The sequence below is a fragment of the Ixodes scapularis genome, unplaced genomic scaffold, assembly GCF_016920785.2.
Source record: "Ixodes scapularis isolate PalLabHiFi unplaced genomic scaffold, ASM1692078v2 PGA_scaffold44__24_contigs__length_19508400, whole genome shotgun sequence".
Taxonomy (NCBI): Eukaryota; Metazoa; Arthropoda; class Arachnida; order Ixodida; family Ixodidae; genus Ixodes; species Ixodes scapularis.
Genome location: NW_024609873.1, coordinates 18,406,063 through 18,433,382, shown reverse-complemented (window position 1 = coordinate 18,433,382; position 27,320 = coordinate 18,406,063). Strand labels below are relative to the sequence as shown.

Below are 27,320 nucleotides of genomic sequence, written 5' to 3'. Positions count from 1 at the left end.
CCAGGAGAACATATTATAGTGGGCTGATCGTAACGATCAGTCGACTAATTAATTAAAAGTCGTTAATTAACTTTTTAATTAATGAAAATAGACATATGGTTCTAATTAGAATCTTGCTCAGCGTCATCGAAAACCACTAATTCAGTCATTTTGAGAAAGACTTTCGGCGCGTGAGAAGCGTAGTATTGTACTAAAGTTACCACTCGTGGAGCAGGTACAAGGTTGGGGCTATATAAGAGACGGGAAAATCCAGCGGGCGCCTTATCGCAAGCGCTAGCTTTGTACCTGCTCGACGAGTGGTTACTTTAGTCCACTACTACGCTTCTCCAGCGCTCAAAGTCTTTCTGAAAATTACTGATTTAGTGGCTTTTGATGACGCTGAGCAAGTTTCTAATTGGAACTATATGTGTATTTTCATTGATTAAAAATTAATTAACGAATTTTAGTTAATTAGTCGACTGATCGCTACGATTAGCCCCGTATAATATGTCCCCCTGGCCGTATAACTCACCTCCATAAGCGGCATAAGTGTAACTTTCACGGCCTTTTTTAAACAAATCTGTTAAGCTTAAAAAAAAAAGCACCCTGTATATATATATATATATATATATATATATAACGGGCATGGTGGCGGGAGGCCGAAGGCGTGGGTATAAAACTGAGAAGAAAAAAACCCTTAGTGAAAAACAGCAACAACGGACGATTTAATCTTCGACGTTTCGGCCGGAGTCCGGCCTTCGTCAGGAAGAACTTTTACAGCCCGCCGTGGAGAGCTCCCCGCACCCGAAGAAAGACGAATGACGACAGTTCGGTGAGTCCAGTTCCTCCACTCCAAACTACAGTACCACTTTTCTTAAAGTACGAAAGCTCTCAGATAAACGCATTAGGCACGAACTCCATAAATCAACCTTGCTAGTGTACCTTAACGCAGGCATTACCCCGAAGGGCATGTCGCTTTCCCTTCCTCCCGCCTGCACAAACCTCGACCAACATGACCGATCGGAATGGCAGCAAGTTCTCCTTGAAGGTTCCCTTAAACTGGTCCAAATAGCGATTCAGCATAGTGACAAACAAGTGAAACAGTTAACGACCGCGACCGCTACACTTCTCCGTTCAAATGGCCCCTTATCGACATCCGAAATTAGCGCCCTATCTGAATTTGATAAAAAGAAACACCATGACCTCGCAACAATCAAGTTGCGTAAACTACAGCGCGATAAGGTTCCTAACCCTGTTTTACCTCAGCTCACGACATCATTTAACTATAACGAACATACTCAACCGGCCATTAGCATAACAGACGATAGGTCAAGCACTAGTGCCCCTTGCGGCACTACAATTGTTAATCTATCTGGCGTGACTATATCAACAGAAGAGGAAAGACTCCTTTCGAGGGGATTAAATTTCTGTCCCGCCACAGGTTTTGTTGACGAATTTCAATTACTACGCGACCTAGACAACTTTGCTCGAAATTTAAGATTGCGGGAATACTTCTTGGACAAAACTTCTAGCTCCAACACCTCTCAGCAGCGTGCAACGAGCGACTGGACGCCAAAAGCTAACCGTGATGATTGTCTTGACTTATACATAGCCGCTGTGCAAAAAGACATAATGCGGGAATATCGCAGGCAGGCGGGAAGACGGGATAACCTCACTAAATCCGAACGGGCTAGCTTAAAAACCCTGAGCAATAGGACAGACATAACAATAAAACCAGCCGATAAAGGAGGAGCAATTGTGATTCTTAGCACTTCTGAATACATCCGAGAAGGAAACCGCCAACTAAATGACTCAAAGTTTTATGAACCTCTCGCGGATGACCCTACGGTGCACCACACTCAGATTGTGACCTCGGTTCTTAAGAATCTCCTAGACGAGGGCAGAATAACTGCTAACGAACATAAATTAATGAAACCGGTACAGCCTTCTCCGGGCCGCTTCTACATGCTCCCTAAGATTCACAAACCTGGTAACTCAGGGCGTCCAATCATATCCGGAATAGGTACAGTAACCGAACCCATATCAGGATATGTAGACAGTTTAATTAAACATATACCTACAATTCTTGATTCGTACATTAAAGACACAACTCACTTCTTAAGAGAAATATCAAATTTATGCATACCAAAAGAATCATATCTCGTTACACTCGATGTGTCATCGCTGTATACGAATATTCCACATGATGATGGAATACTCTCTTTAATTGACATGTACGAACTCCACAAACAACCGGATACCCCAGATGGACACGTCGTCGCTACTCTAGCGAGGCTTGTCTTACAACTAAACACGTTTGAATTTAACAATAAATACTTTAGGCAGGTTAGCGGAACCGCGATGGGCACCAAAATGGCCCCGAACTATGCCAACATATTCATGGGAAAATTAGAATCTCAGTTCCTTTCTGAATGTCCCGTAAAGCCGCTAATATACAAAAGGTTTATAGATGATATATTTATTGTATGGTCGCACACTGAGGAGGAGCTGGTGGACTTCATAGGTCGATACAATGCTGCTCATCCGAGCATCCGCTTTACACATTCGTACTCTAAAACCGAAATAAACTTCCTAGACGTCAACGTTAAGATAGACGAAAGTAAACTCGCCACGAGCCTGTACCGTAAGCCAACAGATCGGCAGCAATACCTTCATTATCAAAGCGACCACCCACACCATTGCAAGAACAGCATTCCCTATAGCCAAGCTCATCGTTTCAAACGAATTTGTTCAAAAGAGACAGATTTTGATGCGAGCAGTCAAAATTTAAAGTCAGTGCTAGAGAAACAAAAGTATCCACCCCGTATAATCAACGATGCAATCAGAAAAGCCAAACAACTGAACCGCGCAGACCTCATCAGCCCGCGCCCCACGCAAAGCGCCACACAACGCACAAATCTATGTCTAACTTATAGCATAAACCATCCTAATGTAAATAATGTCTTGAGACGACATTATAACATTCTCGAACAAAGCGAGCGCCTTAAACGCGCGTTTCCATCCGCCCCGGGGGTAGTCCACAGACGATCGCGTAACCTCAAAGACGCGCTAGTAAACTCTCGGATAAATTCATCGCCACCACCTAACGAATGTAGGCCTTGCAGGCACCCAGGATGTCTAATCTGTAAACAGATGCAGCACACAAGCACGGCCAGCAGCACGCACTCGCAGTTCTCGATTAAAATTGAAGGGAACTTAACATGTGCCTCGTCGAATGTCATTTACTTATTCGAGTGTACGGTATGCAAAATGCAATACATAGGGCAGACTAGAACGGCATTTAGACTGCGCTTTAATAATCACAAATCTCACGCAATAAATCTTCCGGCACTGCCTTTATCCAAACATCTCGCTCTCCCAAAACATTCTTTTGATAAATTGTCAGTGACGCTCCTAGAATCTGGATTTAAATCAAATCGCGAACGTGAACAGCGTGAATCCTACCTAATTTACCGATTTAACACTATTAAACAAGGAATAAATGAAAGCCCCGGTACTCTGGCATCGATTAAAATGCTAACAGACGAATAGCAACAGCAATCCAAAAACATTTTTTTCTTTTTTTTTTTTTTGTAGATTTTGTTGTTAACAGTGGTACTGTGTTTGGGGCCGGAACTGGACCATCAACTTTTCTTTTATTTCCAGGTTCTGATATCCATTGTATTTCTTTTTACTTCTAGGTTTAACATTGTTCCCTTCCAGGTTTGACTCATGCATGCCTGCATGCACACAAGTGACCGTGCCGCCTTTTTTCTTTTTTTTTTTTTTTTTTGAGACAGCACTTTAGTTTGTGCGTGTAACTTTCGTCTATTGTACGCTATCGTCTATATAGGTCACCGCTGCCGGCCCGGACACAAAGTCACCCTGCGCCCCCTCTCAAGAAGCTACAACCGTCATCCCGCCGTCCTTGAAACTTGGCACCGACCGTCAAGCTTCTTCACCCGGACAAGAACTGCCCTACGCTTCCCTCTCTCGAAAGCTTCAACCGTCACCCCTCCGAAATTTGGACTCGACCGTAGCATTGTATAAATACCACCCGCGTTCATCTGTAAAAGTTCTTCCTGACGAAGGCCGGACTCCGGCCGAAACGTCGAAGATTAAATCGTCCGTTGTTGCTGTTTTTCACTAAGGGTTTTTTTCTTCTCAGTTTTATATATATATATATATATATATATATATGTGTGTGTGTGTGTGTGTGTGTATAAGTCAGAAATTCGTACTTGCGGAGTTGCTATGCTAGGAGTTTATGGTATGTATTACGACAGTTTCGCCGAGAGGCTCGGCTTCGTCATATATATATTCACCGTAGTGCAAGCCATGTATATGCTTTCAGTTCCGCTTAGCGGTGACTGCCACTGCGCGGCACGGTGGACCACTCCGTTCGGCTGTGGGACAGCAGTAAAATAGAACTTTCCAAGTTGTTGGACTTGTTCCACTTGCCCTACGTGACGACACACATGCTGGGGTTGCCTTCACGAGGTACCTGTTGACACTCTCGGCGTAAGGGGTCGCCAACGCCCCTACTCCAAGCAAATTTAGTGGCTGTGAAAAGGGCATCCTGTCAAACACCGAGGATCGTCAACGTTCGTGACAGAAAAAAAACAAAAAAACGAAACCTTTCGTAGAGTTCGGGTGCCTGGTATTTATTTATCTTTACTTTTTTTGCGTGTTCGCTAGTTTATTTTTTCATCTCGAAACACTTTTCGAAATTCTCATTGCTCCATGACATTCCTTGAATTATTTGAACCCCCCAATGTGTTATTTCAAAACGTACGCCATGTGAATAAATAACAAACCTGAGGGGATTCGAACGTGTCCATTCTATTTTGGCAAGCCTTGGCGTAGTAGTTCCAACATAGTTTTATAAAATGGCTGATTGGACTACACCTTTGTGCATTGCTATAAAACGAAAACCGCTTAAAATTCGTGGTTTGATGTTGTTGTTGTTGTTGTTGTTTTTTTTTTTTTCAACGAATCTTTTATTATTTGTATTGCTTTAAACACGTTTCATGAGCAGTTGCCGAAACTTTCCTTAAAGTAAGTTTTAGGAGAAGTTGCTCGTTGCTCGAATTTTCGTTAAAATAGAATTTTCGAGTCCTTTTTTAGAGGAACAAAACATTTACCTTCCACGTTCCAACTATATTTCTCCTATTTGTGTCGCTAAACTTGTGTCGCTAAGCATGAACTGGGACAAAATACTCAAAGTGGCGTTCTCCTTCGTCCGCTCGGAATTCTTTCCCTTTCCCTCTCCCCAGCACCGGTCCGACGTCGTATAATCCTCCTGCTTAGCTACCCAACATAGTTAACTGATTGTTGGCAACGACAGAAGAGACACAATTGAGTTTTAAGCTATTTTCCTCGTATCTGTCTCAAGTTTTTCTTTTTTGTTGTTGTTGTTGTTGTTGTAGCGGAGGATAACGTGGCTTCAGGTGGCTACCATGGTGTAAAAATGACGTTCGCCTTAGCTCAGAGTACCCCGTAATTTTTGGCACCCAAAAGTTCAATTGTTTTTCTAAGAGCTTATATTGCGGTTTCCAGATATGCAATCGCTATTCTTTCACCGTGAGCTGTAAGATCTTTTAGCGAATATCTGTCAAGGGTAGCACGTGCATTTGAGCTTGCAAAAACTCAAAACCCTACAGTTCCAGGGCTAACTCATGGATGACGTCAGCGAGCTATTGTGTTCTTTCGTTGTATGCACGAGGCTGCACAACGCCCTTGGTGTCGTCTGTTTCGTCCTCTTATGAGTTTCTTTCGTTTTAAGTCAATGTATGAACCAGTATTTTGAGTAGCACGCCTCTCGTTTCAGTTCCTGTGAAACTTTTCGAACTCTAAACTAATCCCGAGAGTCGTGCTGCTTAGGCTTTGGATATGGATTTATCTGACGTGTCACGTACGATTTGCGAGTGTCAGGTCTCTGGTTCGTACAACAAAGTACCTAACGGACAGTCTATTTGAATCAGAAGTAAAATATGTATAACAAAAAGCCGTGTACGTATGAGAAAATGGATATGCTGAAAATCTGATGCGGAAAAGTCGAAGGACATTGAAAAAAATAAAAACGAACAAGATTTCCGTCATGATTTAGATCACCATTCAAATCGTGATACGTTTTATGTCACACGGCTTTTCCTACTTTGATTTAAATTATGTCTTTTTTCCGGAATGTCTCCACCATTTGGTACTTTCGATGAAAACACCAATCGCTTATCAACACCAGCCAAACCGTTCAGGCCGAGTATAGCTCGTCTGCTTTCTCTGGTTCAAGCACTCAACCATTTTGGACGAACCAGGCTCACTCATGACTTAACTTAAAACACTGCGGCAAAACTGAATTTTTTTTTTTTTTTTTTTTTTTTTTGTGGTTGGAAACTTGATTTTGAAGGAAACAAATGTAATGTTTGAGACCGAGAGTGAGCTGTTGAGGGTCAGAAATTTCCCAAAACTAAAAAACGGTTAAGGGGCTCGCTCCTGGAGCGTTAGCTGCCGGGAGCGAGCCCCATTTTCCCGTTGAAAGGTTCACAGATTTTTATGTATAATTTCAAATAATATGACGGTTTGTTCCGGAAATTTGGCGGTTGGTCCAAATTGCTAGCGCTACACTTCAGCAATTTGTAGATGTTTAATAAACAAAAAAAAAAAAAGCTTTTTTTTTTTTTGTTGTTGTTTTTTTGTGCGTACAAAGTGTGTACACTAAACGACTTATTTTTCGAGGGCTCAATATTTCGCGATTTAGTGAACGCCGAAGTTCTAAAATGATTCGCGGGTTCTAATTTTTGCGACGCGGTGGGATATCAATATAGATTCCAATGTGTTTACATTTTACCGGCGTTGTTCACGGGACCTATTTTTCGCAAATCGCAGGCGAATCGCAAAACTTGCAAAAATTAGGTCCTCGCAAAAATTAAGTCGTTTACAGTATTTGATACCAATACAACATCCGGCATGTTCACAAACTATCTCACTAACTGGCTTCCTATGTTTGCCTATATGCCAAGCTTAATTAAAGTACGAAAAGGGCAGCATATATGCTTATCAAAACACAAATGAGCGATTTTTTTTTTCAACTTCGTCTTTATTGGTAGCAATGAATCAAGCACCGTCTCTGAAGGAACAAATCCTGACGTTAGGTTTAGCCACATTTTGAATGTCCCAAGATTTGCTACGGCAACATCGTTTCCCCATGTACGATCCAAAGAATTCTTTTTTTTTTTTTTTAGTATCAGGAAGCTTTTATTTTATACATGTTTTTATAGAAATATAAAGTAACACAAAAGTGGTGCCATAACTTCCTAGATTCTATGCGCGCTTTTTTTTTCGTTTTTCTTTATGCGCGTAATCCGCTTTTCTTTTGATAAATTGCAGCGAATTTTACGAGTCAACGTAGTCAAATCCATAGCTCGGGGCGTGTAACGTGACCTTCCAGCTGGGCGGTGCGATGTGTGGAGCGTGAATTCACGTGACACGAGTGGAACGCTGGATGGGCTTGCCTGGCTCTTTAAGCCCCTTTCGGTAGATCGCAACGTGAAACTGGGTATAACCAGGTGCAACTCAAACCTAAACATATCGGTTTGATGTCCACTCGAACGCAAGATACGCGTATGTCTTCAATATAAACTTCGTTTACACCGTTGAATGTTGACTCATAAAGAATTTCGTTTGCCCTTTTGCAAAACTGTAGCCGAGACTCGCAATATATTTCGTTTCAGCGTAACTTAAGGCAAGAAGGAAAAGGCCCCATCCAGACAGCAGCAAGCTGTGCTACCCGGCCAAAGTGAAGACTTTTTAAGCAGAAGTGCTTAAACAAGCGCTTATGCTTAAAAAAAAAAAAGATAAAAAAAAAGAAATAAATGCATTATCGACCTTTTTTTTTTTTTCTCTCTTGCTTTTATGAAAGAACAAAGCGTACACTTTTGCATAATGTCAAGAGAACATTTTCTTTGAATTCAGATAGTAGCACCACAACCGCATTATCTGTCCCCGGCTGTTACAGGAGCCGTGAGGCCTGCGACGGTTGCTGCATTGTGTACATATATTTTCACCCTCTCTCTATCTCTCTTTTCTTTATTGTGCTTGCTTTGTTATTTTGCCCGCTTAGCACGAACTTTCCGAAACGCAGCTCTACGCGTTACCGCAAAATAACAAAGGCACGTTTCCTCTGGTGATTGTTTTCAGTCTCGCTTAGCCCTACTGCGAGAGCGAAATCTCCACAGGTGTATTTTTCCATACCAATATATGTATCTCGGACACGTGAACGGTTTCTTCGAGCCGTGTAATGTCAGAACACACGCAAGCTGTTTTTAGATAGAGCGAACGTTCTTCCCAAATCATTCCTCAATTTACAGCAGACGACAGCCCAAACCTGTGGTCGCTTTGCTGCTCACAATATAGCGGTTTCAAGAGTGCGGACCATCTAGAAGCTGCTGTGTCAATATACTATTTTCAAAAGTCCATCGATCAACATTGGCAGTCGGAACATCTATTAGACACCGGGGCCGCGTTCGGCGTGAGCTAGGCTCAGCTGTATCGAAAACGAGTGCTACTTCAGAGTTCGGCGAGGACTCGGGTCTAATCACACGCCTCCTGCCTAAGAAATTGCGACTGCCAATGTTGCCTGACGGGATTTTACTTATGGTATACTGAGGCTGTGGTAAGTAAGGTACACTCACGCGAAGTTCTGTCACGCGACTCGCTCCGACGCTCTCATTTGATCTGGGAGGCCGTTGCCTCCGCAGTTTACCAGGCTACCGTAAAACGGGGTGCCCCCGAGGTTCGCGCGCACAAGCTTTACCACGACCCCGTTCTACAACGCCGCAGCGCGCAGCACGGCCACAATACGTCGCGGGGTCAGACCAGCTTCTTGGTCTTGCACCTTCGTTTCCAGCGGAGTATCGCGCACCGGAAATATAAAAAAGGCGGTTCGACCCGTAGACGCGCCTATACCGCGCATTAATCGTGCACGGAAGCGTCCGGCTCTGAATGTGTGAGCAGTTGCATCGAGCAGTTCGTCCTCGGTTTTACCTTACGACAGAGCGCAGCGGGCTCTAGAACCCTCTCCCACCAATCCAGCGCCGCAATAATATCACGTGACCAAAGCCCCGACGGGTAGCTGCGTAACACTCCAGCGTCGTTGGATCGACTTCGATGGCTCGTAGCGCTCTCTACGGTCCATCGTGAGCAGAGACCGAGTGAGGGCGTTTTCTCTTGTTCTACGGGGAAACCACAGACCCGATAAGCCATCTACAACCGCCGTCGAGCGTGCCGCGGCGTCCAGCGCCAATATTTCGCGTGGCTTCTTTCCCGTTCGGTTAACGTTTTCTCGTGTACGCGGCCGGGGACGGAAGCCGTTCCGTGCTTTACGATTGTTATTTCTTACTATTCGCTCCGCGTGCGCGATCGTCTCTTTCGCGTATTGTCAAGGCCGACCCCAGGTGGAGGCACTATAGGAGGCCCTCGTCTGCTGGACTCGGTCTGCCTGCAGCCGCCGCCGGCGTCTTTGCCTCGAAGACACGTTTTCTTCTCGAGTCTCGTTGCTTTGCCTTTTGTTCGCGGCGAGCTTTCGACGCGCTTGAGAAAGACCGCTGCGTCTCTTTTTGTGCGTTGCAGGAGGCTGACGTCAGCGCGGGCTCTTGCCGCTGCTGGAAGCGGTCGTCGGACGACATGGGATACTGGCGTCTCGCAAGTAGACGCCTTGCCGCATCGGATCGTCCCCTTGGTGAGTCGCTTCTTTTTTGCCGTGGAATTCTCCGCGTTGCTGCCGGGTCCGCCGGACAGCTCGTTTTGCTGCCGCAACTTCGTTGAAAAACGCTATTGTTAATGGCGTCTTCGTCGCTGCCGCTTCGACGAGCGCGTCGAGCGGTCTGCGGATCAAGTTGTGACCTGCTAACGCGGAGATTGCAGCAACTGTCAGTTTTTTCAAAGTATTTTTTGTCTGCTATTGATTGTTTTATTGTGGAGCTAATCGCGCGCTCGCATTGTTAGACATGGCTTCGAACGCACCTTCGATGATAGCGCCGAAGAACATGTGGAAACAACGGCAAAACTCGTGGCGGTCTTGAACAACGTGACGTCAGTCCTGACGTTGAATCACGTCATGCAGATGCAGATTGTTAAAAGACGCGCAACGTGAGGAGACGGTCGGGAGCAGTTCCAAACGCGCCCTTCCTCCGCTGTGTGTTCATAATTGAGGGACCACGAGCAATAACGGTTCGATTTGACGTGCACCATTTCTTACGTTTATGTCCTCGAGGGGGCAGATTTTACTTTCCCTCCTTTCGTTAATAGGAAGTTTCAGTAGATCGTTCCGGTGGCTCTGATAACGATACTCCGCCGACGCCTTTGCACATGCGTCGTATCGTTATCGGAGGTATCTGAACGATCTACTAAAACTGTCAAATTTTAGATACGTATTCCGTCAAGTTGAGTAGAAGTATAAAACCTGACCAGGGTACAGGACAAAAGGTGGTCTACGTGAACTTGCACGTAGAACCTCAATTGATTAGCTGGATGTTACTTCGCACAGATTTCTCAGAAATAGGATCCTTTCTCGTCGGGCTTAGAAATAGACAGTTGGCAACGGAACGTACCCGCGGGCGTGCGAGTCCGCCGAGTAGCTTGATGGAATGGTCCCGGCCACGACCGGGTCACGGAAGCGATCGATCTATTGGTGGAGCGCGCGCTGTTTCGTAACTACGGAATAAAATGCCGTTTTTTTTTTTCTTTCTTTTTAATGTCGCGTTTCCTTGAGTTTACACTGAATGCCGCGTTCGTGCGTACGTAGTGGCGCGCGTGTGTGGGAATATGTGCGTGCCGGTTGTCAATGACCTGCGTGTACAATAGCTATGGGGTTCCGTGTTTTCGGGGTTTATTTTTCTTCGAATTCGGGGGTACTTGTTTGGGATTTATTTTTTCCCACGAACCTTTGGTATTTATTTTTCCCCCTTTCTCTCTTCCTTTATCGTTTTTCTTCTTTTTTTTTCAATTTTTATTCTTTAAGTGATGCTCAATTTACCCCAGATCCTTTACACCCTTACTTTTGACACAATTTTAATTTTAATCCCGATTTTAATCAAACGGTCTCGGGAATTAACATTCATGTGTTATCGGTATTTAACGAACACACGCACCCCACATAATAACCCACGAACTGCGTTTATGGAGTGACGTCATTGTCCAATCGCTTCCACGAGAAGCCCCGATCTCGCCGACATTCCCCGTCATTTAAAGGCTGGATGGAGTCGATTGAGCGATTATGCGGCGAAAAATCGACAAACATTGTGCGGTAGCAGTGTTGCCCACGTTCCTCCAAAACGAAAACGAAAACTCACATTCTCGTTCCTTTTCAATCTTGGAGCGAGTTCCGGTTTCACGTTCCAGTTGTTCGACAAAAAAAAGCGTTTCGGTTGCCTTTCCAATTTTGGAAAGGGTCGTTACGTTAACGTTACCTTTGCGTCTTTCAATAAAATATTGCGCTAGATGATCCGGAGATTAAATAAAGCGAGCAAGGGGCAATATCCACGTCGAACTACGCGTCGTGTTGCCACGATCACGTTTGTTCTAGTTCTTTTCTAAGTCGGAAGTTCAAATATTCGTTAAAAAAAAAAGTAAGTGCCCACTAAATTGGAAAAACAAAATTTAAATTAATAGTAAAAAAAAAAACCGCCGTTTCTTCTATTTCTTTTTTCTTGTGTAACGAGTTTCCGCTTTAATTTTACCGATTAAAGGGGGGAACGGCGGAATTCCTCCGTTCCTCCTTATGAAACGCGTTCGAGGAACGTCGTTCCTTCAAACGCCGCTCCGCACAACAGTGCCCGGTAGCAGGGTCGCCTTCCACGCTGGGCACACTGATCAGTGTTCTCAGGCCACGCGCAGAGGAAACATAGCTGGGCAATGTTCGTCACTGTTCGCAGCATACGCTCAGATGCGTATTCAGAAAAGCTTGTCGAGGGTAAATAAGCAGGCCACCTTCGGCACTCTGACTGGTGCATGTTTATGGATGTCACATCTACAGGTTTACGGAGGGAGAGAGAAGAGAAGGGGGAGGAAGGCTTTGGCAAACACGTCCCAGTGATTCACCCGCTAGCCTTTAGCCGTGTCCTAGATTGGCATACGCTTATCGGGTAAGCATATCTAAGAACCGGCTAAAGGCTAGGGCGTGAATCACTGGGGCCTGTTTACCTAAGGCTCCGGTCTTCTACTTGTTCCACCTCTGTCAACCAGGCGATGAAACGTCCATGAACATGCGCCATCATAAAGTACGGAAATTCGCCTCTTGACTTTCTCCACGGGCTTTTCCAAATACGCGTGTTCTGGTTATTCTTGGGATTTATTAAGCCGAACTTATTTTTTGTATGGGTTCGATAAAACTTGCTATGACGTAGAATGAGGAGGCCAAGGCTCAATTTCTGTCGTTACGGAAAAGCGTTACGTAAAGGCGTTTCAAAATAGCGCCAAGATGCAGTTGGTACGTCCGCTAAAGTTTCTCGCCCGCCTTATTTGGCGAATTTTAGTGACTGGGTAGATCTCGAACTTTAGTGGACATTGCGTTAGTGGATCACCGCTTCGACAGGCCTTGCCTCGCGGGAAGCGCCTCGCTCCTATTGGCTAGCGCAAGGTGTGACGACCATTAAATGGTTCTCGTCGGAAGTTGAGGTACGAGTGCGCGAGTAAACGTTTGCGCCGAGATTTGCATACCGAAAACGTATTCGTTCGTATGTCGACTTTATCAGGTATGACTTATATGCCCTAGACGTCCCGGTTTTTGGCCGAAAAACATCGCCAGTGTCAAATATACGAAATCGGTTAAAACCGGAACCGATAAACGTCCGCTTCTGCGAAAAGTACGAAGTTAACTTAAAAGCACAAAACGACCGCACTGATTTGGAGAAATGTTTGCTTCAGCTAGGAGTGTTTTGTCGAAAACCTCATTTGCAGCGTACGAAAGACATGATGTGGTGTTCGCTGCACACAACATGAAAGAACGCGGAACGGAAGTTCGTCTGGTTCTTTTGCAGGGGTTCTGTTGACGTCTGAAATCCGAGCTCTGATTGGCTCTGATTGAAGGAGGGTAGAGCTCAAGGCGGCTTGCTTCGAGGTCTACCCACTATCCTTCCATCAGAGCCAATCAGAGCTCGGCGTACTTCTGACGTCACCGCAACTCCTGCGCAACGTTACTAGATTGCCTCAGTTGTGGAACTCGAGCGGAAGGGGGTACCCCCCTTCCTCACTCACTTCGATCCGCCAAGTGTCGTTCGAAGCGCCATCTAGATTTTTGTTTCATAACTGTGCGTTCCAAAGAGCAGAGATGAAGCGCCATCTAGACGCCGTGCTTCGAAACGTACGTAGCGATCCCGACCCGATTTCACCGTGCCCGATTCCCATAGAACACGCAGTTACCAAAGCAGCCTTCCGGCGGCGCGTCGAGCGACGCTTGGCGAGTCGTGGTGAGTGAGGGGGGGTACTGTTCGTGCATGCAGCGTCTATGAGCAGTTCCGTAACTGAGCTAATCTAATAACGTTGCCCCTGTGCAAGAAGCAGACGACTTGCTCTCCGCATTCTCTGCGGACGCGCCTCAAGCATCTTCGAAGCACATAGGTATGCTTGGAACATGTCTGCAGGTTGCTTTTGTATGACAGATATGACAGGCCCCTCATACGCAGGAAAGAAACGCGCCCCAGACGAAGAAACATCCGCCGATTTTCAGTCCAAATAAACATCCGGGGAAGTCTAAACCTTACACTCTTTAAAACAAAAAAAAAAAAAGCTAGAAGTATTTATTACGTAAAAGCTAGTAACTGCTTGCCACATATGTTACTAGGTGCCTAGTAATCGTAGGTAGTGACGGTCAAGAGGAAGCGTGTGGTTATACCACTTACCACCAGATGGCAGGCGCAACAAAAATTAAAATTGAAAATGAGTAATCCAGGTAGCGGTAGTCCCCACCCAATTAAAAGTAAATAGAAAAAAAGAAATCTATTAAATATAGTTTATTTCAACGCTTCCGCATTTGCAATGAGATGCCCATCTTGCACACAAACATTTTCATCGCACGATTAATACGATGCATTCAGCACAGATCACATACAAATAAGACGAACACACGTTACACGCTACCTCTAATCACTCTAATCGAAAAATCCCTGGACTGCCCATGCATCTTTTGTACTGACCATTTAAGTGCGCAAACATTTCGCCTTCTATCACCAAGTCAGTGAATATCGTTGCGAATATAGTGTCCTTTTTGCACCAATATCCTTCCTCAAGAAATGTTTCAAACGATTCGAGGCTTCTATCTTCTTGAAGAAAACAAAAGTAAACACGGAAATTATTTGCGACATTCAATAAATTAACCTCCCGCATCTGTTCTCAGCATCCGTGTATTCGCTTTCTCGCATAGCAGCCGCGAACCAGCTTTCGCTTACGTTATCCAAGAATTAAAACGAATGCGGCCGCCGTCGGGGAGAGATTGTTTTTGTTTTTTGTCACCCGTGGCGAACGAAGGCTATACGGAGCGCAAGTTCGTCTGCCTCTTGCACAGGAGTCGATGATGTCAGAACGCCAATCTCTTATTGGCTGATGGAAAACAAAAAAGATTCGTGGTTAGATCTTGAGGTGTCTAGCATTGAGGTCTACCAACTATCATTCAATCAGAGCCAATCACAGCTCGGCGTTGTTCTGACGTCACCACAGCACCTGCGCAAGAAGCAGACAACTTGCTCCCCGCATTGAAGGTGAATACGACGGCAGCTGCACTCCTTTCGCGCAACGCGCGAAAGGAGTGCTGCTGCCGTCAAGGAACTGCAGACAAATTTCAATTTATCTGCATCCACTGCCGAATTCTCGAGTTTCTGGGGAAGGTATAAGCAAATTCAAACAGACTCGTAGAATGCCAAAACACCTTTTTTCATTCGTCCTAATGCTAGGTACTCTATTTACGACGCACATCAACGGTCGTGAAAGTGCAGTGTCACGACCGAAGTCAGCTCAGTCAGAATCATTCAACCACCGAGCACGCACAGACCCTGAGGAGACGTTCCCAGCGTCAAGTAGGAGCGAAGCAGCGAAGCTTCTTGGTTAGCGAAACCCGTGCCGCTGAACCGGCCCAACGATCGCCGTGGAGCGGCGGATCCGGTAACGAGCGGCCGCTCGTCTCCGGCTCGTTAGAATCCTCGGAGCAGATCACGTCTACGCACACACTCGTCCAGTCCAGCGCACGAACGTTAACTATGCACTGCAGCAGGGGAACACAAAAACACCACACGCCAGACGGCAAAAAGGAAAACTTCGGATCGCAGAATCAGAAATGAGCTGTGCGCAAACTCCGACTGGTTGCAACCTGCTTGTCCTACAATGTTGCCAAGCGCTTCTTGAAAAAGAGAAATATATATCTTGAAGAATACAAGAAAAAGAACAACAGAATAAACCTTTCTTGTTTTTGGAAACGTTTTAGCACGTGCTACGTGGCTATTTTTATCCCAGTTAAAGCCAAAATGAAAATATAAGCGCTTCAAAAAATTGCAAACGCGAAGGAAAGTCAGAAGCCGCATGGCCATTGCATCAACAATAGCTGCCGCCTGGCTGCGTTCGCGGCAGCGCTGGCTCCCGCGACGTACTGGAACGGAGGCATCAATCGTTATAATGTCAGCTCCAACCCTTAAATATGCCCCCTCATACAATATTTGATGCTACGGTTGTGTGTAGATACCAACGTTACTAGAACCACTCAGTTGGGAAACTGCCATAGAGACTGCTCTGAAAAGGTGGCCCCAATCTGTCCACCATAACCGAGCTAATTAATGGCGAACACAAAGCCGCCGTTTCTTCCGCAGCGGCCACTCGAGGAACTGCACGTTACTTCTATTTTGGCTTTAATCGGCCATTTTGGCGGCGAAACAGATACAGCGTCCGCTGGGGAGACAGGGGTGCCACCCCTGTTTCCCCAGCGGACGCGCCGCGAATTTCTACCGAAGTTATAATGCACCTAGGTCGGGACGCGCTACCTGAAAAGACCGCTGAGGCATGGTTGTATAAAAACAATATTAATTGTTCCGCAAAACCTTGGAAACTAAAGATTATAAAAACATCACGCGCCCCTCATTTTGTACTTAACTCCGAAAAATTTCATACAAAAAGAGTCTTTTCCGTTTGTTTTTACGCAAAAACATGCTTTCAAAAAGCTCAAGGTGACCACTGTACAGACAAATGATAAAGAGTGGCGCTGTTGTCGTATTTAGCTCGGTCTCGGTGGACGCCAGCGGCCCAGGTTTCGACGGCGAGTTTCCCAACCGAGTGTCCTAGTAACGTTGGTAGATACCTACCCCTTCGTTCCGAAACAGTAAATGCGTCGATAGCGCTGGCCATCCGCGATGCAGCCGATGCAGCAGACGCCGCCATCTTGTCCGCGCCTTTGAGGTTGTAAAAAGCTATTAAAAAGTTAGTAACGGTCAGAAAGAGACAGTAACGGCTGCAGTTACTATAGCTTTTTACCAGCTTTTTCTTAAGAGTTTATTTAATGTATAACTCGGCGGATGTATCCCAGTGTTTCTTTTTGATGCCGCTGCCAAAAATAATTCCTTGTTTGTCCTGCACATTTGTCAGCGCGAATCTGAGTACGGGATTAGGTCTAAAGTTCAAAATAAATGTGTGAAACCAAAGGAGTCAAAGTCTCCTGTATAAAAAGGCCTAGAGGTCGTGTAAACGTTTTCGCTTTCGTCAATGGGCGCTACCTTATCGACGGCAGACCTTGATAAGAAGAACGGGGTAGCGAATAGCCTATTACTCTATACAAGTGCGCATGTTTGCTGCTTGCCAATAATATCCCGTGCATGCGCGTATTCGGTGCGTGAGGTGTGTCGCAACTGAGCTCATGGCCATATCACATCTATTTTAAAAAGGGAGAGACACAACGTCGCAGAAAAGCTGGAGGCCTGCAGCGCTATCAAAATGGATGACAATCACGTGGATAATGAAATGAATTCATACAGGTGTAAAGGCTCACAATGTCTAATCTGACTAAGAACGTAGTGGCTCTTAGAGGAAAACTAGGTCACAGTCGCAGTTACTGAGTTGAACTATACTTCGTTTCAGCTTCGATCCGAGCGCAGCCGATGTTATGAGCCGAAGGGCGAATCAAAAAGCGAAAGAGGCACTACGTCATGGCGTGCTCTCTGCAGTTGATAAGACCAGCCGGTATTCGCCGTCTCCCTGTGCGCGCTCCTCCGCCGGCTAGTCCTATCAAGCGCAGAGAGCACGCCATGACACGGCGCTTTTCGCGCTCTTTGATTGGCTCTTCGGCTCATTATATTGGCCGCGCTTGGACCGAAGCTGACACGAAGTATAGGCTCAAGTTTGCAAATGCTGCTACTCGTTTTCCAGTGCGTCTAGTTACAGTTAAGGCCTGTTCACACATGCAGCGGAGCGCTACAAGCGTAGCGCTAACCTCGCGCTTAGCGCGTGCTGACGGCAGCGTTCACCAGCTTTGTATCGCACCGTCAAAACAGTTGCTCATGGCTGACAATAAGTAGCTGACGACACGTGAGGAGCGCTACATCAGCGCTTCGCTGCATGTGAGAACCGGCCTTTACAGTGTAGATATCTATGATATAACGCATACCGTCAACACTAAATGGCGGACTTCCATGACGTATTTGAGGCTCAAAATATCGCCGAATTTTCGCCCTATTATTTTTTTCTCCATGTTGAGGCAGTGCTTGCTAGATCGCTTGAGATTGTTATTTATTTATTTCTTTTATGAACATTCGCTCTCTTTTTTCTATAGGCACTGAAATTCTTTTCGCTCAAGCTGTCTTTTTTTTGTGTGTGAACTTTCGCTTAAAGTTTTTCTATACATGCAAGCAAAGTTTCCCAGATCGCTCGACTTCTTTTGCGTCGTGATCGACTGTGCTACTCAGACTAGTGGGGCACATAATAGAGCATCGGCTGGCACTTCATGTCTATACACACCGGTCCCTATTCGATCTTCGGAGCCGCCGGCTCTAGGGGAGTGGACCCGTCGGCGTCCGAAATGGCCCAGGTATAGCGCCGGCACCACTACGACAGGCAAAAAGGCGAGGAGGCATGTGCTTACGCGGCTGAACTGCGTGTCCGGTCGCACACAACTGAGTTCTGCCGTCGATGGAGCCACTCGCCATGCTTGTGCGTTTGAACCAGACCAAAAACCACGCCAACAACTGAGGGCCACTGTTTAAACCAATAAAAAGAAGGGCGGGCGTTGTTCATCAACATGGTGGGAAACGGCTAAACGGAAGTTGAAGGGCTTTTCGGAAATAATAATAACACAATCCCGTTTCTATTGGGAGAACGTCTGTTGCAATATGTTTGTAAAGAATGACATAAACAGATTGTACTCATCAGCAGAGCGCGGATGAAAATAGGGGTTTGCATATACGCGTGCAGGCTTGCGTGTTATGCTCAGTGTTGGCGGTGAAACGTTAGCACTAATGGGTGTTAAGCGCCGTTCACACTCTTGCGACCGAGTAAGACCGAGACAGACCAGACAGGTTTTTAAGCATTTTGCGACTTCTTAGGACCGGATGCGCGGCATCGGAGCTGGTCCTAAGAGATCGCAAGAGGCTCAAAAACCGGTCTGGTTTCTCTGGGTCTTACTCGGTCGCAAGAGTGTGAACGGGCCTTTACCTACAACGCGTTACTTTCATCGGTAACGTAGTAACGTGCTCGTCACGTTTTGAAAACAGTAACGGGTAACGCACTTACGTTACTTATTTGAAGGGACGGGTAAGGTAGTTACGTTACTCGTTGCACTTTTTCACAAAACCTGAGAAATGGACACTTAAATTATTTTCGTGTTTCTATAAAAAAAATTAAAGAAACAACAATTTTTTTTTAAGTCTGGACGCAGCCGACGCTACCAGCTGATGGTGCCATTAAGATAGCGTCAAAAATGAACCAATATGGTACTCTTCATATTTTTGTAGGTGTTCTATCATGGCATCAAAAGCGCAAGTCATCGTGCCTTTTTTAATGCGAAAGCATTAACTGTCTAATGGAGCGAGCTGACGTCATCAATTGGAAACGCGAAAACTGCTCCTAATTTCCGCGCGCCTTCGGTTCCATTGGCCGGGGCGCGTCGACGGGGCTTCCATTGGCCGCTGCGCCGTGGCCTCCAGGATCCCGAAGCGCGAGCGCGCTGGTACGCAGCAGACGACAAAGGGAGCGGACCAGCGGCTTGCATGCTTTCGCATTCAGAACTCAAAAAACATGCTTAGGTGTACCTCGAGATTTTTGTTTCCAAACAAAAAAATGAAAACCGTTTACAACTCTCTGTAACGTCGAATTAGAGCGCAGCTCTTGAGGAGGAGGGAAGGGTACTGAGGGGAGGGTACACCTGTCCGCCCTTCTCCTCACCTCCTCAGCCTGACTGCTACTCCTCCCTCCCAGCGGCATCGCCGTCGCCTCACGAGGGTCACGTGACCTCACGGGGGTCACGTGACCTCACGGGGGGTCACGTCACCCCTGTGAGGTCACGGGACGACGACGATGACATCATCACGATGACGGCATCGTCATTGTGATGACGTCATCAGTGACGTCACGTGACATCATCGTGATGACGTCATTATCATTGTCATCGTGATGACGTCATTAATGACGTCATCAGTGACGTCACCAGTGACGTCACGCGCCCTATAATCAGTCTTGGGTAAGTTACTTTTAAAAAGTAATTCGTTACAGTTACAGTTACATTCAGAAAAAAAGTAGCGAAGTTACCGTTACAGTTACCACAAAAAAAGAGTAACTCGTTACAGTTACATTTACTTTTCAAAAGTAACGACGTTACTTTTCAGTTACTTTTTATAACACAAAAAAAATAATAAAAAAAGCTGGAAAACGCCTCTCACAACGTTTTATTGCATAAAATTAAAAAGTACGCTTTTTATTTCATATTGCAACTTAGCAGCAGTTGCTTCTCAAAGTTAGTGTTTGAAAGTTTTCACGCCAGGGTAGTGGCGCAAATCAAAATACGAAACATGCGCAGTGCCCTCCACGTGTATTGTTGTTTTACGGTTGATTCACCCGATTAAAACGCGTTTGCACAGAAAAAGGAAAACCCACAATATAATAGTGCTTCAAGACACTAAGATGTAAGTGTTCAGTCACAAAGTACATGCGCGCGCTTATAGAGAACTAGATTTTTATTCATAAAATCTACGCGTTGCTATATTCGGGTCGTGACTCGCGAGAAAGAACGTATTCGCGACTTTGTGCGAGGCCAACTTGACACTCGAAATGTCGGAATACACGATTTGGAAAGTGCAGGGAATGGCTAATTTGCACTCGTTCAGTGATATATTATACATAAAACACTTCAAAGTAACGCCAAAAGTAACGTCGTTACTTTCATCGTTACCTCAGAAAAAAGTAATAGAACTACAGTTACAAGTTACATTTTTAAAAAGTAACTCGTTACAGTTACAAGTTACCAAAAAAGTAACAAAGTTACAGTAACGCGTTACTAGTAACGCGTTACTACCCAAGACTGCCTATAATGCACCGCGCGGTTACGCCAACGGCGACGCCGCTGAAGCCGGAAATGGGTGCCTAAGAATTGCGCTCTAAAAGGCCCAGTGACCTGCGCTTTTGACGCTCCTTGATTTGTCCCATGAGCGCGTAGCCTGCGTCTGCATTTAAGCTGAAACGAAGTATAATGTCCCATTTGTCTCGGTCACTCACGCTGCACCGCAGTCTCTTGTTTTTTATGATTTTTGAGGCACTAACGTCATTCACTATTGCACTCGTTCCACGTGCCTCCAATATGTTGCCCTTCTTTTCCCCGCCGATAAAGTCCCACTTTAAACGAACCACAACAACCACGCCCTTTTTTCCCAGTGTCGGAACACGTTGTTGAAGAAAAAAATTAAGAAACAACCACTGTTACCGCCAATTTGTAAACGAAATTTGGTAACGCAAAAGTAACGTGCGTAAATTTTTATCGGTGACAGTAACAGTAACGCGTTACTTATATCGTAGATCTTTAACGCGTTCCTTTATTTTGCTAATAACGATTAACGTATTTCGTTACTTTTATTCGGTAACGCCCAAGACTGGCTATACTCAACATGCATTCAACACGCTCATTCGCGATAATTCGGCGTCTTGATTTTCTGTGACCTTCCTGGATACCTTGGAACGCGCACAGGATTGTCTTTTTCTAAAACCTTAAAAACTATAACCGACAGAAAATACCTCGTACCTTGGAAAGCAAACAAAAGTATTTGCTCCGTCCTTCTAGTGCCGCTGTTCCTTTCTTTATTAGCATTTATCTCCTTTGAAAGAAAAATAAGAGCTTGTGCTTGCGCGGGCCACTGTGCGCGCGTGGAAGTTATAGTAAACCTTTGGTTGTTAGTCAGCATATGTCCTGTGTCCTTCTTCTATTTTGTGTCCGGTCCCTTTTGCGCTGTTTCTCATTATGTCGTCCAGCCAACCAGCCCAGCAAGGTATCCTGTTACGAAATAAGAGTATCTTTACCTAAAAGCTTATAGACTAGGTATCCTGTTACGAAATAAGAGTATCTTTACCTAAAAGCGTATAGACTAGAACCTTCACGCGCGACATCATTGCAATTACTCTCAGTTACAAGGAACCTCCGCGGACAGGGGAATAGAAAGACATTGCAACACAATTTCCAGGGGAAAAAACAATTCAATCTAACATTATAGCTACGACAGCTATATCCCTAGATTAAATTGACGTTAAATGTCCAGAAACGGGACAGCACGGGTTAATGGGCATTGATTTGTTTTGTCATTTCTTATATACTCTGGAATGAGATGACCAACCCAGAAACATGTATATTAAACCAATAGACCAATAGATTAAATCAATTAATTTTGTCTGTCTTTTTTTTTTAGTTTTTTTTTTTACTTTAATACAATGCTCACTGACAGGGTGAAGAGGGAAGGGTGGTGTTTCGGTTGCCCCGCCTCCAGCGCGAGCTTCCTAGCTTCGATGACGGTTCGACGTCCCGTGAACTTCGATCGTGCCTGCGCAGCCGAAGCACGGTGGAAGGCGACGATCACGTGCTGGAGGTTGGGCGTTCGAAAGAGACGTCCTGCCATTTTTGCTTTGTCAGTGACTACAAATGTCGCAGCCTTACACAATGCACAGTTCCGTCAATGTGTCCAAATGTAACACGCGTGTCTCTGCTCCGCGTCAGTTAGCTCGAATGCGGGAACCCATACAAAAAAATTAAAGAATTTAATTTGGAAGTTTATGGAGTCTACTCATCGTATCTTTTCGAGTCTCAATAGAAATGCAAATGAGTTTTGTAACGAATCCGTATGGAATTTATTAAAACTATTGACCACCGCGTTCCAATTGAAGTTTCGACGTGCTACCGCATAAAGTTTCTGATGTATTCATATGAATATAATTTGAAAGTCTATTGACACCGTTTCGAGTCTGTGTTGAAAAACAATTGATTTTTTGTAAAGAGTCCCTAGGGAGTTTACGAAAACTATTGGCCACCGCGTTTCAATTAAGGTTTTGCCGTGCCGCCTCATAAGAATTTCTAAAACATTTCATCTGAAAGTCTAGATACACTGCTTTGAGTCTCTGTTGAAAATCAAATGTCTTTTTCTACCTAGTTGTACTTGAGGTTTCGACGTGCCATCTCATTAGGTATATTCCGACGAGTGTGAATATCTCTAATGAGATGGCCCATAAAAACCTGAATTGTAGCGCGGTAGAAAAAAACATTTGATTTTCAACAGACTCAAAGCAGTGTATGTAGACTTTCAAATGAAATGTACTAGAAATTATACTCCTAGTATGGGTTTCTAGATGGAGGGCTCTAAGAGGGAAGACGGCAGTAGGTTGCATAACATGTGGTCCGGATGTAACCGCTGTTTTGAGGGAAGGGGAAAGTGAGTGCAAGTGTCACTTATATGTATGCCTATATACGCATGCAGGGTTCAGAATATTCCTGCATAAAACCGTGGGAAGGAGTAATAACTGATTTATTAAAAATGTTAAATTTTAGTATATGGTACACTGCCTTCGTGTCCATGGGGGACCTTGTACTGCCTTCGTGTCCACGGGAGTACTGGTAACCTATAAAGAAAAAAGATGCACAGTTACACATTGATCTGCTTATCTAAACTTCAATGTCCGAGCAAGGTATCCTGTGTACAGCGCAGCAATACCTCAGCGCTGAATCAGTATTACAAACCGGGACATCAGTCCTTTATGAAAGGAGGACACTCGGAACACACGATACGAGCCATGGAAGTAGCAGTGACTCGTAGCATTAACAGGGCTGAGTTAGCGCTGCATTGATGTGTGAACAAGCCTGGAATGCGGAAAGTCACATTCCAAAATTCCTACATGTTTGCTCACCCAGGCACTTAATTTACACACTACCTTGATAGTTTAGTTTAATGAGTGGCACTAATAACATTTTCAGGGGCACCATGGTGCCAAAGTATATTTTGCCCCCGAGCCTGCGAGAATCAATCGCTCACTGTTTTGCCGCCGCATTGAAGTCTTTTATTTTGGCTTTTGACAAGGTCTACCAAAGATAAGCGAGCAGATGTTGTCGCTTATGAAGTTTACCAAATTTGAACATAGAGAAGCTATGACTGATAAGCATCTCGAAAAATTAATATGGCAATTCGGGCCAATGGACTTCTTCCAAAACCAACGCTCCCCATCGCGGCGAAATACCGCGCAGTACACTCTGGGAACTAGTTGGCCACTCAATTTCGGTTTCGACTGAGCAGCCTTCATCTTAAGCTATGACGCCGCGACCGAACGCGCTGCTTGCGTTTTCGATTATCTGACTTTTTCCGAATATACAATACATTCATTCTCGAGCGATACAAAACGAAAACCGGGGCACTTTCCTTGGTTCCCGAAACACCGGATATTGTGCGTGCGTATGCAAGCGTAGTAAGACGTGGCTTAGTCACCTCACCCCACGAGTGCATTTTTGAGCTCAATTTCAATAATCCCGTCTAGTACCAGTGAACTACAACTAAAATGTGGTCACCTTGAGCCTTACACATATTTTGTTTGCCAAACGTCCGCTTCCTGTTACTTCATTGGGCGAAAAGCAAGCCGCATCCTCACAGGAGTATCAAAGTTGAGCCCAGCGTTGACGCATGAACTTATAAGGAAACGCAATAAATTCGATTTCATTACTGTACAAAAGCTGCTCTGATGTATTCCTCGTGTCATATATATCTCCCACTAAATTTTTATGCTGATAGAAGATTACGTTTTCGCAAACGTGATCGGCTAGCTACGACGGAGGCCCTAACAAGCGTCCCCTACTCCTCGCTAAGCCTTTTTGGACGAGCATTTACTGACGCCCAAGATCTGTGCCTGAACGGTTTGTCTAAAATTATTTTGGCATACTAACTCAGGAAGAAAGCAAACACAAACAAATATTATGGCCATTAGCAACCGTCAAATGCGCTTTGAATAATTTCGTTCCTTAGGCGCACCACATAGGGGTTCATGCTCGTCCGGCGAACTTCCGACGAACGGTGCAACATTCTTCACACAAGTGCTCGACGTTTGCTTTCTTAAAACGGTTTTTAGGTGCAAATGCATGTGCGTATATGATTTCAGGATAACTTTATGCGCATAGGCGATGTTGAATACTAGTGGAATGCAAGCGGGTGGAGACTTCGCTTCGTGCAGTGCTGCGGGTCAGTGCAGATAAAAGATAAGAAGTGCGTTAAAATGGAGCTTTTCAATGGCACCTTCGAGTTTTACCTCACGTACTGAGGCGTATGAAGAAAACAGTAATAGCGAAAAGTTATATTTCGTCCATGAACGCACGAAACAAACAAACTTCCTGATCAACAACACTAATGTAATGGCGTGAGCTCGATGTATGCAGACTTATTGGTTGCTACAGCTTGTTGATTCGTACACAAGCAAAATCCCCGAGCTTCGCAGCGTCGAGATTCCCAGCACTGGCTCGTCCACATACCTCGAAACGCTAACAGAAAGGCTCAAGTACAAAAATACAAGAAGCATGTGTTAAGACAAGCTATACGTCTCGGGCTCGTGCTAGAGCTTCGAGGTCTGGCCATTTAGGTTAGTTTAGACATCACAAATAACGCTCTCGGGATCAGAAAACATGAGATAAAGGCCATTAATAGTCCACGCTATGCGTATAATCTCTTGTCGACGTGTCGATCGAAACCGAAACCATGCCACTCTCCTCCCTGGCCAACTAGTTCCCTGAGTGCTACGCGCGCCGTGTTGCATGCAGGGATTAAGGGAAATAGTCTATTGGTCCATGATCGTATACAAGCGCCGCAAAAACACATGGACCATAAGTGGTGGTAAACACTGGGGCCAGTGTTTTATGTCCACTTCTTGTCCCTGTGTATTTTTTTGTGTGTGTTTGTTTACTATCTTAAAGAAGTATGTTTAATCACAACGGTAATAGGGTTCTATGCGGATCATAAAGCCATGCTCCGAATTGGTGTGTGTCAACTGCAGCTTTCACAATCGATGGAATACACAAAGTTTGAATTATTGGAAGGATCGAGACATCAGAGGCCGAATTCAAAAAGCAAACTTACGATAGAAAATGCCGTATAACAAAACCCGAGATTAAATCCGTATTAACAAAACATAATTGTTGCAACTTTTGTGTGACTTACAACGCAATATTCCGACATCATCCAAAGTCTCTTACAAACTTCTTAGGGCAAACATGGCCGAACGTCACTTGGCTATTTCGCCGCGCCCAGCAATGAAGTTAGAAGCGTGGGCAAGAGGCATGTGTTTTGCGCACCGTTCACATGCATCCCTACTTGAAACAGCATAAGGACAACGCTAAACTACACACGGAGGATTCAGCCGACAAGTCTGTCGAGCTGTCCATCCTGCCGGTTAGAGCTAACGAGGTGCAGGGCTGCGATCAACGGCGAGATGCGCCAATGAATCAACGAAAGGGAATGCCACACAATTCTTCAGTGCACCCAAATGAATCCTTCACCTCTAAATGGCGTGAACCTGATTTGGGGATCACGTAGTGCCCCCTCGTACTTCAGTAGTGATTTTCAAAGTGGTGGGCAGCTGTGCGACTCTGCCACACGAAAAGGCACATTCCCGACTGGATGTGCCTTTTTAACGCGAAAGCATTATATGTCCATAAACCAGAAGATCCGGCGTCCGGCGGCGTTAACCGAGCGGTACCAAATGTTAACAGAGGAATAAAAGAAAGAATAAAATGTGCTTCCACAACTGAGATTTGAACCCGGTGCTGCTCTGTGAGAGCCGGGCGTGCTAGCTGCTCTGCTATCTCAGCCGCTTCAGAATGCGGCATTACTCTCCCCTCAAAAAGAAGCTTGTCCCATTACGGCAAAAGACGGCATCGGCGTTGATGTCCCCGAAAGATGGTCATAAAAATATGTCCTCGGTTCGATGACATCACACTTCACGTGACGCCATGACGTACCATGATGTGTGACGCCATATGATGTAATATAAAAACAATATTAGAGGGGCACTTCCGCATTCAATCCCTACATGTATTGAATGCGAAAGCATTGCCATTCCTAACAATAGAGGAAAAAAAAAAGGAAGTGTCGTTCGGAATGGCAATGCTTTTGCATTCAATCCACAAACGGATACTTAAGTGCCCCTGTAATATTTTGTGTGGAGTAGAGCTTAAATAGACGCCGTACGGGGCAGTATATCCACGATCAAGTTGCTGCTAGTCGTAAGGCTTAATGTTTTGCACCAACAATACCGTAGAGTTTTTCCTCGGTTGCGATGAAGCGCCACTGCGCTACGAACTTGCTAGAAATTTCTGCATATGCGACCGCTTTCTTTTGGAAGCCTATGGCGACCTGCCATTCACTTTTGGCCAAAGAACAGTGAAAATACCAGATGTGAAAACAGCCATAACAAGCATTAAAGAAATCAAGATGGGGGTCATAGCATTAGCTTCCCAACGTGGCGAGACTAGCACAGGATTTCTGTTACTCGCCGTTTATAAGACAGGAGTCGACTTTTTCTGGTCTGATGTTGAAAACAAAGTTTGGTCCGGTTAATTTTGTAGCAGAACGCCCGTATTTTCCCGTTCGTGGGGTCATTTTCTCGGTTCAAAATATGATGCAGAGTCCTTCCTATAAAAATGCATGGGTGCCCGCTAGGACTCTTTGTAATGACTAAATTAACTGAGGTCGCGCTATACTCTGTTGAAACTCTAGAATAGCAGAGGCCCCTCCCACAAAGCCCTTCACTCTTTTTAATAAGCAAACACTAGAGAGGAGGAGAGCCGAGAGGACACTGCGAATTATGGCGAGCAAAGGGAA

At 45.1% G+C, this 27,320-nt stretch overlaps 1 protein-coding gene across 1 annotated transcript in view; it reads left to right on the top strand.

The window, feature by feature from the left end:
- Nucleotides 1-9,242: 9,242 nt before the first annotated feature.
- The window catches only part of LOC8038026 (adenylate cyclase type 5), a 330,452-nt gene continuing 312,374 nt past the window's right edge, over nucleotides 9,243-27,320 (top strand). Inside the window, exon 1 of the mRNA XM_040223491.3 lies at nucleotides 9,243-9,715. The gene's annotated coding sequence lies outside the window, so the exon portion shown is untranslated. The remainder of the gene's footprint in view (nucleotides 9,716-27,320) is intronic.